Below are 17310 nucleotides of genomic sequence, written 5' to 3' on the forward strand. Positions count from 1 at the left end.
TTGGGGACACTGTTGGATTTTTCTTAAATTACTTGCAGTTGCAAACATTATGATTCTGTTTGTACTGCTTTCATTGTCAAAAAGGATACATTTGTCTTTATTGTGTGTGATGCACATTTCTGGTGAAATAATAATTTCCTCAAAAGTAGTAGGGTTGGGTTGGGTTGTGGTAGTGAGTCTTTTAGTGTATGCAATTGTGCGTTTAAGGGAGTCAATAGAGGGTAGTTGACCTGAAGCATGGGCTGGGACTTTTAACAGTTCTTCTTTAAGGATTTGTGTTGTTGGTTTATCACTTTGTGTGCTAGCAGTTTTCATACTTTCTAAAGCATCTCTTATTTCAATTTCTGTGACATTGGGGGGATGATTGTGTTCCCTGGTAAATAACACATTAGTTTCCTCAGTAGTAGCCCTTCCATAACATTTGTTTGAGTAATATTTGGTACATTTCCAGAAAACTTTTCTACCACTTTGTCTTTCCTGATTATAAACATAACCCATATAACATAACAGTAATTTATTTTTCTGTGACATAACAAATTCTGCACCTTCTGTCATTTTGTTTTACTTGTTCTAGGAAAGAGTAGAAAGAAACAAAATCAAAAAACATATATTTTACTTTGTGGTGTAAACATAATTAATGATGTTTTTATACTTACAGTTACTAAAAGTAGTAATCACAAATGCAGAACTGTATTTTGAAGGATTTTCTTGTATGTATTTCTTTATTTACTGTTGGTATGAAAATATAGAAATGCTAAGTTAATGTTTACACATAACAAACGTTTTTCCTAGGAAAAAGCAGTTTTCTATTTTGCTTAGTTGTACATTTGATGTAAACATTACATATACTTACTTGTTTAAATAGTTGAGTTGTAGTATTTGGTGGAGTACATCAAGGTAGTAAAGTTCAGATCTGTAGAGAAGATAGAATAAATAAATGTTAAATATTATAAATAATATTTGGAACCGTTGGGAAATTGGAAATATTTAAAAGTATACAAACTTCTAAATAAGTAGTTTTGTTTGCTGTAGGTAGAATAGATGTATGATGTATTCAGAATATCTGTAGAGGAAATATAAAATAAATAACATGGTGTTAAGAACATAGTTTTCGTTTTTTTCGGAAGTTTTAGACAAATTACAAGTATACTTACATTTTTTACAAGGGTAGTCTTGTCTTTTGGTATAGTTGATGTTGGATGTTTTTATTGGATCTGTAGGGACGATGTAATATGCAAGATATGTTGTTTAGAAAATAGCATTTTTAATATTGGGTGTTTACTAACAAAAACATATATACTTACATGTTTAATTAGTGTAGTTTTATACATTTGTAGTGTTGAAATAGGAAAATATCAGAATATCTGCGAATAAAATGTTTAAAATAAAGAATGAATCTTGTGAAATAGTGTTTAAAAACAGCAGTTGGTGTATAACAGAGCATTAATATATACTTTCTATCTTATTTTCCAGGTGAAGAAATAGGAGCATGTATTAGGAATTTATTTGGAGTAGTTTCTATCAGAAATGTAGGAGGAGATAAAAATTAAATAAGTGCAATAGTTAGGAGATATAAGTAAAATAGTAGACTACTAATTTAGATTTCTAAATAATGCACTGTAACTTACTTGAATAATTAGCTAGTGAGCTGGATCTTTAAAGATGTTTGTTCAGGAACAAAATCTTCAGAGTGTTGGCATCTTCTTTCTATAGAGCTAGCAGCAGCAAATGGTAGAATGTATGTATCCCTTTTATAGTATGTGTATTTTGTGTGCTTTGATTTGATTGGTTGTAGGATGAAATGAAGCATTGTATAGGCTAGTTTGAATTGTTTTTGTTAATTGGTGTGTTTGTTAATGTGAGAATGGTGGTATGTGGTGATTTCCGCATTAAAGCAGGTTAGTTGTTAAATAAAATAGATGTGTAAGTGAAAAAAAATAATGAAAATGTTAGTTAAATGCAAAGAATATTTTTCAAATGATAGAACGCTTTTAATAGAATGTATAGCAAATGTAGATAAATAGGAATGTTATAAAAGTAACAGGTATTATATGTAAAATGTTTTTGTATAGAGCAATGACTTTTATTGACGATTAATATTGTATTTTAGACATGAAAGGGTACAAAAAAGAACTCGATATTTTATTTGAAACGATATTTTTGTACTCTATATTTTAGTAGTCGATATTTTTGTAGTGTTAGGGGTAATTTCATGAAAAACGATATATTTGTAGTCGATATTTATTAAGGCGATATTTATGTACTCGATATTCTAAAGAGTCGATATTTTTGACTCGATATTTTTGTAGTTGGTGTAATAAGTATACAAAGTCGATATTTTTGTAGTCGATAATTTTTCAACGATATTTTAGCAAGTCGATATTGTGACCGTCGATAATATTTCAGTGATCCCTTCCAGGTTTTGTGCCTGGGGCTCTGTGTGGCATTCTTTCCCCCCTACTTTTGGGTCTGGGTTGCGCTCTTGGCCTGCCCCTGTTCTGTTCTGTGGGCTGGCCTCTCTGTGTTTTGGGTGTTGGCTTGCGTGCCGCCTCCTTTTGAGGCTGGCCTGCCCCCTTTTTTGCTCCAGCCTGGGACTGCAGGTGTTTGTCCCGGGGCCTTCGGTGTGTTTGAGTGGCTTCTTGGGTGTCTGGCTGGCTGGGGGGGCTGTCTCCAGATGATTTCCTCTGTCTGGCTCTAGCGCTCCCCTTGCGCTTCTGGGGTTTACTTGGGGTTGTCGTTGTGTTCCACTGCTTCTGCTGCAACCCTGCTCTGTTTCTGGTGCTTGCCTTTGGGCTTGCTTCTGTGGGACCTGGCCGCCGCTCCTGGTCCGCTCGGTCTGGTTGGGTGTCTGGCAGGTCTGCGGGGCGCTGTGCCTTGTTTTTTTCTTGCCTGCGACTTTCCCCTCCTTGCCGGCTCCTGCGCCTGTCTGGTCTCTGGGGTTTGGTTGGTGTGGTTCGGCTCCTGATCTTCCTTTCCTTGCCCTCCCTGGATGTGTGCCATGCGGCGGTTTGCCTGTTGGGCCCCTGGGGTTGTGCAGCTTCTGTTTTGGCCTGGCTGTGTTTCGTTGCTGCCACTCTTCTGTCCTGCGGTTCTCCCGGGTGGGAGTCTGCCTGGGCTCTGGGGGCTGTTGTTCCCTGGGGGTCTGCTTGGGCTTTCCGGCTCCTGTGGTGGTCTTCTTCAGTCCTAAATTCTTGCCTGTGCTCTCTCGGGGGGTCATGATGTGGTGCTTAGTTGGTTTCGGGACATTTCTTGCTGTGTCCTGGGCCTGCTCCTGCTGGCGGTTCTCTTCCTGGGCTTTGTTCGCCTCTGGTTGGGTTTCCATGTTTCTGCCCGGTCTTGGGTTTCTGTTGGGTGCTGTTGGGCTTCGGGTTTCCCCTGTTTTCCCGGGGCTCCTTCTTCATTGGTTTCCCTGTTTCACCTGGGATGCGGCTACCTTGTTCAGGGCTTTGTGGGTTCCTGTTGTTCGATGCTTCTTGGTTGCTGTGTCTGGGGTTGCCTCCTGTTGCTCCTGATCTGCCAGCTGCCTGGTGGTTTGGTTTGGCCTCTGGCTGTGCCTCCTTGGCTTTGCTGACTGTGCTGCTGCCTCTCTGTTGGCTCTGGGGTGTGTTTTGCTGGGCGTTCCTGGTTCTTTCCTCGTTCCGGTGTCCTGGCTCGCTCCTATCTTCCCTTGCTTCCCTGGGCTCTGCTCCCATTGTGTGTCTGTGTGGGGTGCTGCCCTACCCCCTTTCTGGGTGGGGTGCAGTTCTGGGGTTCTTCTTTTGCCTCTCTGGGTTCCGGCCTCCTGGTTGTCGGTTGTCCGGGGTCTCCTGCTCCTGGCTTCCCTGCTTCCTTGGGTTTCCGCTTTGGTGGTTTCCTCTCTTTTTTTTCCTTCTGCCCCCCTGTTTGGTCTGGTTGTGGTGTGCTCGGAGTCGCGGCTGGCCTCCCGGTGCTTGGCTTTGGCCTGGGCGCTGCGTGGGCCCCTTCTGGGGCTGGTTGGGCCTGGGGGTCTTCCTGCTTGGACAGGTTGCTTGGCTTTGGTCCTGGCTTCCTGGTTCCTTTTGCTTGTTGCCCTGATTCTGCCCGTTGTCTTATCCCCTTCCGGTTCTTGTCGGGGTGCTGTTCTCCCTGGGGCCTTTCTGCCGTCTTGCCCTTCTGTAATGTGGGGCCTAGGTGTTGGGTGTCCTTTGGCTTCTGCCCCGTTTTTGGTTCCTCTCTGGTCCTCCACCTTGTTGGCTCCTGTTCCTTTCTGCCCTCTGGGCTTTGCGGGTTGGTGCCTGGTTGGTTCCTGGTTTGGGTTCTGTCGGGGGTTCCCAGTTGCTATGCGCTTGTGCCCTGCGATGTTCTACCTTCCCTTTTGGCTTGGGTTTTTGGGGTTGTGGCCGTTGGCTCTGTCCCCGTCCCTGCGGTGCTAGTTCAGTTCCGGGTTGTTGGTTCCTGGTGTTTGCTGCCCTCGGTTGTTTGGCCGGCTGACTGCTGGGTCATTCTGGCCTTGGGTCTTTGGTTTGGCCTCCTCTGCCCTTGTGCAGTGGCATTTTGTGTCTGGTTCTGGTTCGTTTTTGTGGTCTCCCTCCCTGTGAGGGCTCTTGGCCTCCTGGGGTTTCTGGTCATTGGCTCCTTCCGTGTTCTTTTCTGTTTAGTTGGGGCCTGGTTCCTGGACTGCTCCTTGGCCCTCACTTTGGCTCCTCCCTCTTGGCTGTGTGTGGTCTTTGGCGGCCCTGGTGGTGCTGTCCTTTCTTTTCTGGGGCCTGGGCCACCTCTGCGGGGTTTGGTTGGTTTCGTCTTCTGGTATTTCTGGGGGTCAGTTTCTTTGGTTTGGTGTGATGGGCCGTTGTCTGGTGTGTGCTTCCCTCTGGCCTTTTTGGTTGGGGTGCTTCTGTCTGCACCCTATTGTCTGGCCTTGGCTTCTTTCTTTGGCCTTCTCTGGGTTTATTCCTTGTCTGTGCAGCTGCCAGGTCCTGGGTGTCTTCCTGGTGGTTCTTGACTGGTCGTCCATGTCCGGTGAGTTTCCTTGGCCTTGTCCTTTTGTTTTTTTGCCTGGTTGCTCTGTCTCCAGATTTACTGGTTGGCGGCCTCCTTGTGTGGTTCTGGCCTTCTGATTTTGTGTTCTGGGTTGTTTCCGGTCCTTGTTTGTGTCCCTGTCGTCCAGTGCTGGGGTGCTTCCTGCGGTTCCCGCTTCCTGTGCTCCCTTGGGTTGCTGCATTTTGTGTGGTTTCCTGGGTGCGCTGGTGGGTTCGGAAGGCCTGTTTTTTGCTTTGCTATTCTCCACTTTGTCAACGAGTGGGACGAGGACATAAGGGACCTGGGGGTAATGCTCTATTGCTTACCAGTAATCTTCATTACTCCAGATCCCGTTGTCCTCGTCCCATTCATACGCCCCTTCCTCCCTCCCGGACGGCTGGCCTTCCTGTGTGGGCTTGGTTGTACAGGCGAGATGCTGGGTAAGTACCGCTTATGTACTCCCGGTGGGAGAGTCAGTATTAGGATCCCTGCATTTCTCTTGTCTTTTTTTCTGTCAGGAGATGGTTACCTCCACTTTGTCAATGAATGAGACGAGGACAATGGGACCCGGAGTAATGAAGATTACCGGTAAGTAATAGAGCATTTCTGGTGTTCAGCTGCACAACAAGCCACACATCAGCAGCCATGACAGTTATTCTCTAAGTTTCCCAGCTGTCTCCTAAACACAGTACAATAGCTGTTGGTAAAGTAAACACCAGCATAGCGATTACTGCTCAATTTACCAGCAATTTTATAAAACAGGGCTTAAATCTGTTACAGTCCTGCCTCTAGTGAAAATCTGGAGAAGAGCAGTTTGGAGACTGGATGGCGAGTGACAAGAGATAAAAAGTGAACTGCAGGCTTCATTAAGTAAGGGAGCAACACCATCAAAGTTGTTAAAACAGGGAGGGAAGGAAACAGGCATGGACTTCATGTAGGGGTATGACCCATGGCTTGCCTTTGCTACCCTTGTCACTGCCTTTGCGACCCTTGACCTCAGAAGTAGCTCCATTTTCCTGGTTTTCTGTCAAATTGTTTATCACACAAACAGTGAATAATATTCACCATTAGTGCAATAAAAATGAAGTATAATTAGCTGGAATATGACCCTATCTGATGGCTAAGGTACGTAAAAATGCTTTTAAATGTATGTTGTATGCATGCTTGCAGGTCAGTGTGTTTATCTGAGAAGGAGTGCATGAATATGTGTGTATGGTTACGCATGAGTATGCGAGTCAAAGTAAAGAACAAATGGTGCATCATGTTACTTCCATTGACCCTGGTATTTTGGTCAATTGACATCCATGGAAACAGGTGTAGTAGGACTACAGCGAATGTTCTGTTTACCCTCTTTTATGTAATGGGGCATATTAGGATTGTGCCACCGGAGCATCACTTTTACGACTCTCAAGTGATGCAATGCCCTGCTACATATTTACAAAGCATTGTTAGGCCACTTTGTGTGGTTTAACGCCCCTGTGTGAATGTTATACCCTTTCAACCAAGTATATGCGTGAAAGAGGCGTGTTATGGGTGTTGCTGTGGGCATTCCATCGCAACATCAACTGCTTTTTGACGCTGCCCTAGATTTACATGGATATGTAAATCTGAGGCAGTACCAAAAATGAATGCCACTGAATAGCAGGCATTAAGTACTTGTATTTTTAGCTCTCGCCTACGCAGCGCGCACGCGCTACATAGGAAAAAGACCATTTGGAATCGATTCACTTTTCGCCCTAAAAACGTGTAGGGGTTGCATTGCTTTCAATGGCAATGCGTGCACGTTTGGCGATTCCCTTGCAGGAGCGAGCTTTGGCGCCATGTGTTAGCAATTATCGCTCCTGGCGCTGCTCGATCCCGCAAGGGAAACGCTTTTACTTTTGCTGTCTTTTTTTTTTTTTACTTTTAGCCCAAGGCGCGAGCGCTCATTTATGGGTGCTACTGCTGGAGGGATGGGCATGAAAGATGGACATGGTTAATGTATTGTTTCCAGGCTTTATGCAGCACTTAAGTGCCTGCTTTGTATTACTTTGAGGCTCTGTAAGCATACAGACACAAAAACGTGACGCCATACTCGGACCGTAGGCGTGAATAGAGTGAACATTGTGCATCAAAGGGTAGTGCCCTGGGGGATGCTCTGTGCCTTAAAGCCCTCATGGAGACTTCGGAAACCCCTGGAGAGTCACGTATTTACTGCAGAGGCCGGCGGGAGTTGCACAAGGCAGAAGTTTTGAGTAAAGGAGCGATGTAACCGCAGAGCTGCCTCAGTGTCACATCATTACTAGTACCAATATTACACAAAAATGTTAGCAGAGGCAGTTTAATATTAGAGACACTGAAATGAGCCTTGTCTTCTAATGTACTTCATCAGCGTGTTACAAATTAACAAGGACTAAAAAATGTGTTGGTTCTTGGCCATAATCCCAGAAAAGTGAAAATCTGTATGTGGCAGCATTTTACAGCCAATTCCCAGCACTCGTCCCCAGCTTTTATTGGCTGATCGATTTTTGACGATTGCACTTCGGTTATTATCAAGATCTATGACCGTGCTACTGCAAGTGGTGTGCAAAACCGGCAGCTTAGAGAAAGCTCTTCTCAGGCCTCATAAAAACATTTTACTAGACACTATGTGGTTCCCACAGTGCTTTTCACTTGAAATCTGAACACAGACGGATGGTCAGTCTGAGGAAATAAAGATCCGGCGAAGAGCGTATGTTTAATGGAACGCGATTTTTCATTTACAAGTGCTGCAGGAAACCTTTCAAAACATAAGTATTTCATAGGTTATGGTTATTGAAAACAGGGCAGGATTTCATTTTTGATGTGAGTGAGAATATATTTTAATTGTTAGGGTTTTTTTCAACCTCGTAAGGTATAATAAAACAGTGTATCTTTTGTTTGAGGCATAGCTTTTTTTTGGTCTTTCCTACAAGCACGAGTTCAGACGACACCAAATCATCCCTGTAAAGCAGGCCCCCTTGCACCATGGCTCAAGGGTGTCTATGTTGGCGCTAGGCAGTTTTTTTTCAGCACAAGCGCAAGGGAAAACACAGAGGTGTGCCGTATTCTTGTGAATACAGCGCATTCCTGCGTGTTTGAAATAACGAAGAGCGGCGCTGCTAAATTGCTTGCAGTGCGGCGCCACTCCTTCTCCTTGTAAATATCCCCACAGTTCAATAACAAGAACCATTGACCCACAACCTTAAAATGACTTTGTGAGCTTCTCCTTAAAACATTTTAGCACTCAGCTCTGGGCACTTTGGTGTCATTACTCTATACAAAGCACACTTTACATAAACATCTGAGCAAAGATCCATTAACGTCGTGCTATACAAAACACATATCTTGAAGTTTGGAAGCTGCAGTACGTGTGTCCAGCCTTTTGAACTCTCATGTGGAGAGACCTCTTCCTTCATTTTATAATTACCATCTCAATGAGAGCTGTGAACGCACTTAAAATGGGTTAACTGATTCAAAGCCGTCATCCGTCTGCACGGTTTCAAATAAACGGCAGCCTCTCTCATTAAAGCAGGGCCAGAGATCATTCTCGACGGGGAACGCGGACAGCTTCCTGCCTTCCTATCAAGGCGCTCGCGCACACGAACGGTTCCACAGAGGCATTAACCAACGCTTCTGAGCAATAATCAAGATGAAATCAGAAATTGCAGCTGTGTGTTCGAGGGGCTGCTTCCCATTTGTCATCTCACATTATCTTTATTGTACGGGTCGGCACTATGTTCAAGTTTCAAAGCGCCCTTACATGCGAAGAAATTTAGTTAGGCCTTTCAGATATTAGAACATTTTTATAAAGGCATTGTGTTTAAATATTAAAACGAAATATTGCAGGTATATAATTTCAGATTTATACACCTTGAAGATGAAGCAGACATCTCTTTTCCTTGGTTTTTAGTCAGTGCATTTGAAGTACTCGAAGTTAAAATGTTGTGATGTAAATTTATTTTTAGTACTTTGACAAGGATGGTTGGATCAGAAGAGACAAAGCATTGGCTGTTCATCAAATTTAAGAAGGATGTCAGAAGGATATTTGTACCTAGGTCGATGGATTGTGCAGGTAATCAAATAAGAGGCAAATAGCTTTCAAGACAATTCATATTTTTTTTAATGTGGATTAATTGCAAAAGACGCGATTCGTCAAGCAAAAAGTATGTCATCTGCAAGTGTCTAATGAAAGAAGATAAAAAAAACGCAAACGAAGAAGGAATAAACCACAATGTTGCCTACCAAATCGCTATCATTTGGGAGTGGCAGAGAACAGCTGCATATGTAAGGAGATCACAAAGTGTGCATTTAAAGGCAAAGATACCTAGAACATACTGTTTTCTCGCCTGCAGCATTTCCAGCTTGGACGAATATGGGGCTTCTTTTGCAAAATACTTTTACAATCAAATAGGGTCATATTTACGAGAGGCTTGTGCAGGTGTTGCACCACCTATTGTGATGCAACGTCTGCGCAAGCTCTAAATCATATTTATGTAATAATACATTTCCTAAAATGTGTCATTTTTCAAGGGTTGCGTGGTGCAAAACCTGAGTTTAAAGCAGCTGTGCCATGCACATTTTAATTTAAGCAATGTAAGAGTTCCCCCTCAAATTCTGACACAACTCTGATGCAGTGGTATTTATGGGTTTCCCATTACATCATGCATCACCAGGAAGCGCAATGCAAAGCCTTAAATGAGTCGCAATTGCTGCACACTGGCTAACAAAGCATAGGAAATGACGCAGTGGCTGTGGTATACAAACATACACATCACAAAACACTTTTGCAAGCCACCTACTCCATGGAGTAGCTAGGAGACCACTGCCCCCACATAGGCAGGTAAGGAGGAGGACGGTGTTTACCCGCAGCGCATCTCACTTATTGACGTCAGGGAGGATGAGGTCATAAAGTTCTGCAGACTCCATAGGAAGTCAATCATGGAATTGTTGCCTATGAATGGGCAATATCTACTGCCACCTACTGCCACCAACTGCAAGGCCCACTTACAGAGTGAAAAAGCAATACAACTTACCAAAAACTCTTTGGAAATATCTCAATTTCTTTCATTTTTTTACATACATAAGCATATTTACAAGACAATACTTGAAGCATTTATATAAATAAAAATCGTCTCACCCCCACAAACAAAATATAAACATAACACAGTCAAACTCTGTATTTATAAATGATTTTCTTTTTCGTTGTGGATGTATAAAAAGGTGTATTAAATAACTGAAACAGATGTTGTAATAGAACAGCAAATCCTTCTATGGGGTCTATCTGCATACTAAAATAAGATCATAGTGGTAACATCTGGAGGTTATACCCAGTATGAAGAATATTTGGGTTTTTAAATGGTTATTAATATGAGAGTTTTTAATGTTGTATTGTACATGAGGATGATATGTAAGGTATAAGTGAAATGTGTAAAGTTTGACTGTGCAATGTTACATATTTTCTTTGTGTGAGATGATTTTTTCCATACATATAATTGTTTAAATCATTGTCTTCTAAATATGCATATGTATGTAAATAAAATAAATTGAGAAATTTCCAGTGTATTACGTTTTTGGTTGGTTGTATTAGATTTTTGACTCTCTCTATAGAGTGTGTTTTTATAGGTGAGTTATTACTCAATTTTTGTGCTTAATTTTTACCTCTCCCACTCCAATTTCAATTGTTCTTTGAGGAACCCCTTTATATATATTTGGTATTTGTAGGTTTGTTAGTGGCCTAAGGACACCTTACATTTGAATAATGTATGGACCCTTTACCATACTTTAGACACTGTAAGTGGGGTTCAGTTAGTGATTTTACACAGGTATTCTCCTACTGTTGCACCCTGTGTGAAAGAGATAGGGCAGGTACAGTCACTAGATATTGCTGCTCCCTGCCTGCTCTGGAATACACACTGGTGCCCAAAGCCCTACCGCACACACTTGTGCACCATTGTGCAAGGAGGTCATTGTTATTGACAGGTTACTAATTGTGAAAGTAGTCACACATGCCTGGAGAGTGTCGATCATCAATGCCATTGCCTGTTTGCTAAGTGTGTGACAAAATTCAGCTCATTTCGGTCAACTAAATTCAAAGTTTCATGTTCATATATCTTCCATTTGCTTTTCCCCTGAGGAGGTGTTGATTTTTTTCTGGTTCCGTGGTCCAGTATTTATAGAAAAAATGTATGTACAATGTACAAGAGTTGTAATGTGTTTTGCATTTACACTCAAAATATATCAGGCCTCTCAGGGGCAGAAGAACACATTTTATCTACTTATCCAACTGGAGCAGTTTGTGACTAATTATCCGTTGACACAGGTCCCCCACATAGAACCCTTGCATTACCTGGTTACTGACAATCAAGGTATTGGACTGGCCATGTGCATCCTTGTGTGACACAGGTATAATGCTAATTCATGAGAAATATGGGCATGAGTATGTGACTATTATTGGTACAAACATACAGATGTATGTTCTGTAGATATCTAGTTTTTTTTAGATTTCAAGATGGCCGCCGGGGGAGAGGTCTGAGGGTGAGCTCTTGGGGCAAAGGATCACTTCTTAGTGTAAATCCTGGTCCCCCCCCCCCCACGACCCCTTCTCAGATCAAGGGACTCACCGATGCAATAACGCCAAGAGGATATCCCAAAAATCGCGCTACGATACCCCCACTCGGATTGCAGATCTGCTCCTCTTCACCCTCGCTTACGGAGGGGGAGAACGGCCGAAGGACCCTAAGTTGTTGGTCCGGGATATCCACTCTTTAACTCGGAAGAGTCCCAATAAGTCCCTAGCAACACCCAGTGCCAGAAAGTCACGGGAGGCAGTCCGGCCTGAAAAAATTACTGCAACGCCATAAGCAATGCAACGAAGTGAGAAGCCCCCCCATCATCAGAGGCATCCGCATTCCCACCAAGAACGGGAAGCAGCATCAATGTACACCCTCGAAACCAATAGAAGGGATCCACTCACCGGTACACTGGAGCCGTGAAGGAGCCCTCAGAAGAATCCACAAGGAATCTGGAACTAGACCCAACAGAGGGGCTGTTCCAGCAACGGGAGCCCCAGTCACCATGCCTGACATCAAAATGGCGGCTATCATTCTCCCACCAAGCGAGCTCCCATGCAACTAAGCAGATTATATCCGCGCACCGAAGCATCGGATCCTAAATCTCAAACCCCTGGAAACGGATTACCAAACAGATCCGAAATGCAAGATTAACCAAAGCGCTATCTCAACAACCGGAACCCCCCAGCCACGCTACCTGACGCCTGACACCAAAATGGTGTTGTATTTCTATCTAGGACCCTAATTCGATATTCCCGATTTATGCCCTTATATGGTTATAACAAACAATATCCTTATAAAGGCATAAGAATCATATCCATATTTAGTCGTAGCCCATGCAGTCCAAATTAAGCAAGGCTACTTCCCCAGACTCCTAGAAAGTACAACACGTTCTTTAAACAAACCAAGCCTCCAGCAGCTCGGGAAATCCCCCTGCTCTTGTTTTGATTTGCACAAGAACTCCTGGAGTCCAGAAAGAACTGTTAGTTCTCAGTGACGTCTTATGTCCAACCTTAAATCAAACCCGGCACCTTTCAGGTATAAATATACCAACGTTGCCTTAAAGAAACACACGGTGGTTTGGAGCAGAGCGGCTATCTACTTGCCGAGAGCCCAGCTGATGTGAGAGCCCACGGAAGCCACCTCTCCCTTTTGACGCACTGAGAAAGACGCTGTCTTTTCTCCAGCCGAGAAAATCCAGCTCCGGTGTTTCCAGCTGCCCTTGCGGGTTGCTGGGATATCGAGTCCTGAGAGAGAGATACCAGACCTCCTGCATTCTATTACCCAGGTACGGAGCTGACTAAACCCTTAAAGAGAATGGAGTAGTGTGGCTCACTGGTTAGAGGCAGCAGACCCGAGAGCAGAAGTCGGCCCGGGACCAGGGTTCGATTCCCGACGCGGCAGGGTCATGGACCTTGGTCAGCGGACTCGATAATTCTCGCTTCGGTGCTTACTCTAATCAGGGATCACACTCGGCAACTCTGGGCACTAGCTTGCCTAATCTCCACAACGGCCCCACCAATTCCGGGGATGCCTGGCTCCACCTTGGGGACTCCCAGCAGGGACCATCCCACAGGGAAAGCCAGGACGGGTTCCCCAGAGTTATACAGCGCCGGGACGCCCCGTTGCTGGGGCAGCTGTGCGCTTTACAAGTATACTACATTTACATTTACATTTTTGATTCAGATCCTTGGCAAAACCAACTTAACTTAAACTGCTACTTACTTACTCCTTCCCACCTATTAGGCTTAGGTCAGGTACCCCGGGGTAGGCGTATTTAGATGTTTTTATGTATGTATATATTTTATCTATTTTAAAGTATCATATGGCTAAGAAACCATATCAATGCTTTTACAGTATTATTTTATAATACTCCTTTTACTGTACGCACTTAACTTTACTATAAGTATTGCAATTGTGGCAATTCATTTCTCTTGCATGAGAAAGAAGACTGCTCAATAAAATAACACCTTTTATTGAAAACGCCCGTCTCTCTATTTCTCTGCACTCTGGTGAAACTAAGTATGCACGATTGACTGAGTGAAATAGCTGTCTATTGTTTTCACACGACTCTAGAGATACACTCTTATTCTGAGGGAGCAAAGTTGTCATGTTTTATGGTTGTCAGAAGCTAATCCCTTCTTGTCTATCCAGGGAAGTTAAACTCCTCCTTGTTTATTCGAGAAAGTTTCTAGTGACCTCTGAGCTAGCTGGCAAAACTAATTAAGTCTAATATAGTCAGTAGAGACCTAGTCGACCTCAGTCCTACGTCTACACTGCTGTTTATATTATTCCAATGCGCACAGCCTATTGGGAATATAGGAACTATACTACATGGCGGCCAACGTTTGGTAAGGCGATAATCTAACGCAAGACACTAGAGTAACTCAGTCGTGCTTTTTCACACAGACCCTTTTCCTGTAAATACTCCAATAGATGTCTGGAGTGGGTAAAAGGTTAAAATCCGCCGGAACTTAGTAGGAAGAGATTCCTATATATAGTTTTTGGTTTAGACAAAGTTGAAGGATACAGTGTTCCAAAATATTGTGCACCTAATCTTTGTTTCCTTGAAACTTGATCTGCAACAGAAAACTTTCTGTCAGTAAAAATGGTAGAAAGTGAAGACGAAAGGGAGGCAGCTAGAATAACAGCTCAACTCCTAGAGGATGACACAAGTCTCCAAGAAAATGACCCGAATGCTATACTCATTCCTTTCAACATAAGAAGAACTATAACTATTAAACTTATAGAAAATGGACTAACACCAAGAGGTGGTACAGTCATATTCGTGGTAGAGGCCCATGAATATCGGCAGACAGAGGTATTCTATTCATGGATACACTTTCCAGCAGCAAACGCTGTAACAAAAGAATTCCACTATTACAAAATAGAGGAACCTCCGGATGAATACACTCCTTTCGAGGACGTTGAAATCCCACTAAATTACCAAGAGCACCTGCTCTGGTTTAATGGCGCCCTAAAACATCAAAATCACATCACCAGGCTCGGTCCACTAGGTAGACCAGGAGCAACGTGGAGGGTTCTAGCTACACACCACACCCAGACATTGATAAAATGTCAAGCGAAGAACTCTTAGTTAAAATAAAAGAATTAACAAAGGCATATAGAGAGTTAGTTCAATTGGCAATGGAGGATATAACTTACCTCCAGAAATTGAAAGAAACAGATATAGCAGAACAACTATTTGAACTTGCCAGAATCATAGAAAAATCCTATGAAGAACTAGGAAGAGATAGTTTGGGTGGGAAACCAGTAAAACCCCAACTAACTGAAAATCCTGAAAAAACATTTACTAAAAATAATCTAAATACTCCAAAAAAGAGTTGGGATGGTAATAAACAATCCACTCCCAAAGAAAAACGATTCCAGTCCAGAGGAAGGTCTCCTCAACGGAGAGAAAGATCTCCAGACCGAGGAAACAAGTCTCCCCAGAGGGAGCCCTCTGAGAAAAGATACAACCTTAGAAATAGGGATAATCTGAAAAAACCTGATAGATATCAAGATATTGATACACGTCCCTCTCATTCTTTTCAGACTTCTTCGCAGAAATTGGATAGAAGAGGACGGTCAGAACACAGGGAAGAGCACGTCAAGTCCAAAGACAAGGAACCTGCTCATCAAAGTAAAAAATTACAATTTCCAAGAAAGAAGGTAGCCAGTATTAAAATAATTAAACATGCCGAGGATACTGAGGACACAACTGAAATACGGAGAGTGGGCCCAGACAATGCTAGGCAGCGCAGCAGAAGTGACAATAGCTCGCAAGATCCTGATGAATCTTCTGGAGACAGTGGACACATCTACCACATCGCCGCGCTCGCGCATTACTAGAGCGGAGTACTTTTAAACTTCCTGTTTTGTATTTGGGTTCGTTTTTGTGTTTTATTTTCCCTGGTTTTAGCCTGCTTGTCTGCAGCTAGCGCCCCTGTCTCCCCTCACCTGCACTTTAAAAACGGCATTTTCTGCCTGCTAAGCACCACCACTTCGGTGGGTCCGGGGCCTGGGGGTCACTTTGGGCGCCATCTTCCATCGGGATACCTCAGCCAGCGGCGGCCGCCATCTTGGAGCGGACTCGCACGCTCAGGGGTGATTGGAGCGCCTACTTAAGGCGGGCTTTAGCGTGGTGCTGGTCAGACCATCTACCACATCGCCGCGCTCGCGCTGTTACTAGCGCGGAGTACTTTTAAACTTCCTGTTTTGTATTTGGGTTCGTTTTTGTGTTTTATTTTCCCTGGTTTTAGCCTGCTTGTCTGCAGCTAGCGCCCCTGTCTCCCCTCACCTGCACTTTAAAAACGGCATTTTCTGCCTGCTAAGCACCACCACTTCGGTGGGTCCGGGGCCTGGGGGTCACTTTGGGCGCCATCTTCCATCGAGATACCTCAGCCAGCGGCGGCCGCCATCTTGGAGCGGACTCGCACGCTCAGGGGTGATTGGAGCGCCTACTTAAGGCGGGCTTTAGCGTGGTGCTGGTCAGACCATCTACCACATCGCCGCGCTCGCGCTGTTACTAGCGCGGAGTACTTTTAAACTTCCTGTTTTGTATTTGGGTTCGTTTTTGTGTTTTATTTTCCCTGGTTTTAGCCTGCTTGTCTGCAGCTAGCGCCCCTGTCTCCCCTCACCTGCACTTTAAAAACAGAATTTTCTGCCTGCTAAGCACCACCACTTCGGTGGGTCCGGGGCCTGGGGGTCACTTTGGGTGCCATCTTCCATCGGGATACCTCAGCCAGCGGCGGCCGCCATCTTGGAGCGAACTCGCACGCTCAGGGGTGATTGGAGCGCCTACTTAAGGCGGGCTTTAGCGTGGTGCTGGTCAGACCATCTACCACATCGCCGCGCTCGCGCTGTTACTAGCGCGGAGTACTTTTAAACTTCCTGTTTTGTATTTGGGTTCGTTTTTGTGTTTTATTTTCCCTGGTTTTAGCCTGCTTGTCTACAGCTAGCGCCCCTGGCTCCCCTCACCTGCACTTTAAAAACAGCATTTTCTGCCTGCTAAGCACCACCACTTCGGTGGGTCCGGGGCCTGGGGGTCACTTTGGGCGCCATCTTCCATCGGGATACCTCAGCCAGCGGCGGCCGCCATCTTGGAGCGGACTCGCACGCTCAGGGGTGATTGGAGCGCCTACTTAAAGTCGCTCTCTCACGCGCAGCGTGACGCGCAGGTGGACGCCCTCGCTTAGCCTGAGTCGTGCCGGAGTCCTGCCCGTCTGCGCCCGTCAGCGACCCGGAGGCGTCGGGGCGGTGGGGGACCCCTGTCCGGCGATACTCTGGCTGAGATGATTTGCTATTCCTCTGCGACGCTGCGGGATATGCGGGGTCATTCTAGCTCCTGCCGCTTTGTCTTCCCTGGGTGGTTTAATGGCAAACGACGTTGCCCGGGCTGTGGCTGGACGCTTTCTGGGTCTCGTGTCATTGTTCCTCGCCCAGCAACAGCTGCCGTGAAGCATCTTTGCCTGCTGCAGAATACGAGGTCGGTAGGATACCACGCCCTGCATATTTACGATCTTCTGGTCAGGGAAAATCCCCTGTGTCTGCTGTTGACCGAAACTTGGCTGGGAGAGGCTTCCAATCCGGACGTCTTCTCAGCCATCCCTCCGTCGTATAATATCTTCCGGCAGGATAGAGTGCAGGGGAGGGGTGGGGGAGTGGCGGTAGTGGTGAAAAAGAGCGTTTCTTACTCAGTGCTTCCTCTGAATTCCATCGGGACCGCTGAGTCGCTCGCTTTCACGCTCAGACTGTCCCCGGG

The 17310-nt window shown here is 44.8% G+C and overlaps 1 long non-coding RNA gene across 2 annotated transcripts; it reads right to left on the bottom strand.

Annotated features, from left to right (window-relative positions):
• Positions 1 to 408: 408 nt before the first annotated feature.
• On the bottom strand, positions 409 to 1192 carry LOC144753640 (uncharacterized). Of its 2 annotated transcripts, XR_013594449.1 has the most exons (5): positions 1155 to 1192; positions 1004 to 1063; positions 854 to 913; positions 657 to 729; positions 409 to 570 (listed from the first exon to the last, which is right to left on the bottom strand). It is a non-coding gene; the product is annotated as an uncharacterized LOC144753640 (long non-coding RNA). The 2 variants fall into 2 exon arrangements; XR_013594448.1 differs by having other exon boundaries at positions 854 to 1172.
• Positions 1193 to 17310: the final 16118 nt, after the last annotated feature.

Source organism: Lissotriton helveticus, chromosome 5_1 (genome assembly GCF_964261635.1).
Source record: "Lissotriton helveticus chromosome 5_1, aLisHel1.1, whole genome shotgun sequence".
NCBI classification, from domain to species: Eukaryota; Metazoa; Chordata; class Amphibia; order Caudata; family Salamandridae; genus Lissotriton; species Lissotriton helveticus.